This window comes from Colobus angolensis, unplaced genomic scaffold (assembly GCF_000951035.1).
Source record: "Colobus angolensis palliatus isolate OR3802 unplaced genomic scaffold, Cang.pa_1.0 Scaffold467, whole genome shotgun sequence".
NCBI lineage: Eukaryota > Metazoa > Chordata > Mammalia > Primates > Cercopithecidae > Colobus > Colobus angolensis.
The window spans coordinates 406,532-408,725 of NW_012118121.1; the positions used below are offsets into that span (position 1 = coordinate 406,532).

At 37.6% G+C, this 2,194-nt stretch overlaps 1 long non-coding RNA gene across 1 annotated transcript in view; it reads right to left on the reverse strand.

Annotated features, from left to right (window-relative positions):
• The window catches only part of LOC105523492, a 41,783-nt gene that overhangs the window by 32,545 nt on the left and 7,044 nt on the right, over positions 1-2,194 (reverse strand). The window contains exon 3 of the long non-coding RNA XR_001003615.1: positions 74-214. This is a non-coding gene — a long non-coding RNA (uncharacterized LOC105523492). The remainder of the gene's footprint in view (positions 1-73; positions 215-2,194) is intronic.

Below are 2,194 nucleotides of genomic sequence, written 5' to 3' on the forward strand. Positions count from 1 at the left end.
GTATTATTGTGTATTACAGCATAGCCAATTACTATGTAGCTTAGTGGCTCAAAAGCACGCACACATTACTCACAGTTTCTCTGGATCAGAAATCCAGATGTAGGTGATGGCCAAGGCTGAGGTTTCACCTGAAAGATGAGATGGGGACGGATCATCTTCCAAGTTCACATGATTACCCAGGTTGAGAAGACTTCACTGGTGAATTACTCCAAACCTTTAAAACAGCAATAGCAATTTCTCACTAACTGTTCTCCAAGAAAATAGAAACCATAGAGAAGAGATCAGTAAACAATGCATTTTATGGGACAGTTTCCTCTGATACCACAACTAGACAAAGTCCAAAAAAGCAAAAATATAAATCAATACACTTTATGGATACCCAGGCAATAACGCTCAAGAAAATAATTTCAACACAAATCAGGATTATGAAACGGGTTATACATTACGCAGAGTATTTCTTTACTGAAGATTGCAAATTTAGTAAAACATATAAAAAGAATTATTGTAATACATTGTATCAATATAACACATGACAAAAGCCTCATTTATCAATTAAATCCTCAAGCATAATGTTTAATTAGTGGGAGTAGATAATCTTTTTGTGTTTATAATTTTGGGGAAATTACTGAGACTTTCTTGATACCATGTGTTATATGAGTTTTACATAGATGCCATTTTTGTGTAAAGAACATTTCATTCTATGCAAAATTCCTTTAGTGTTTTTACTGTGAGTGGATTTTGGATTTGTCAAGTGCTTATTCGGCATCCTTAGAGACGGGCGCCTGGGTTCGAGTGTTTCTCCTGCCTCAGCCTCCTGAGTAGCTGGGACTACAGGTGTGCGCCACCATGCCCGGCTAATTTTTTGTGTTTTTATTTTTAGTTGAGATGGGGTTTCACCATGTTGGCCAGGCTGGCCTTGAACTCCTGACCTTGTGATCCACCCACCTCTAAGGATGCCGAATAAGCACTTGACAAATCCAAAATCCACTCCCAGTAAAAACACTAAATGAATTTTGCATAGAAAGAAATGTTCTTTACACAAAAATGGCATCTATGAAAAACTCATATAACACATGGTATCAAGCAAGTCTCAGTAATTTCCCCAAAATTATAAACACAAAAAGATTATCTACTCCCACTAACTAAACATTATGCTTGAGGATTTAATTGATAAAACTAGCCTAGACAAATAAATTTAAGACTTCCAGATTGAGAAGAAAGAAATCAAAGTATCTCTATTTGCCAGTAACATAATCTAATGTACAGAAAATCCTAACGAATCCACTAAAATAAGATAGGAACTGTTAAAAAAAGTTCAGTAATCCTGTAGAATGCAAGATTCATGTAAAAAAATTGCACTCTTATACAATTGATATGGTTTGACCAATCAATTAGGTGTCCCCACCTAAATCCCATCTGGAATTGGAATCCCCTCGTACTGGGGGAGGAGCTTAGTGGGAGGTGACTGCATCATGTGAATTGTTTCCCCCATGCTGTTCTCAGGATAGTGAGTGAGTTTTCAAAGAAGCTGATGATGTTCAAAGTGTTTGGCAGTTTCCTCTTCACTCTCTTTCTCGTGACCTTGTGAAGAAGGTGCCTGCTTCCCCTTCCCCTTCCGCCATGACTGTAAGTTTCCTAAGACCTCCCTACCCACGTGGAACTGTGAGTCAATTAAACCTTTTTTCTTTATAAATTACCCAGTCCCATATAGCATCTTTACAGCAGTGGGGAAACAAACTAATACAAAAATACAACCTAATCAAATAAAGAAACCAAAAAAAAATTTCATTTAACATGCCATCAAAAAGGAAATATATTTGGAAATAAATTTAACGTTTAAGTGTGAGGCAGGCAGATCACGAGGTCAGGAGTTCAACACCAGCCTGGCCAAAATAGTGAAACCCCGTTTCTACTAAAAAATACAAAAAATTAGCCAGGCGTGGTGGTAGGCACCTGTAATCCCAGCTACTCAGGAGGCTGAGGCAGGAGAATTGCTAGAATCCGGGAGGTGGAAGTTGCAGTGAGCTGAGATCACACCATTGCACTCCAGCCTGGGCAACAGTGCAAGACTCTTGTCTCAAAAGAGAAAAAAAACTACAAGTACACACACACACACACACACACTGAAAATTACAAATGATATTGAAGTATTAAAGAAATCCTGAATAAATGAAAAAAAAAAAAAAACCTAGAT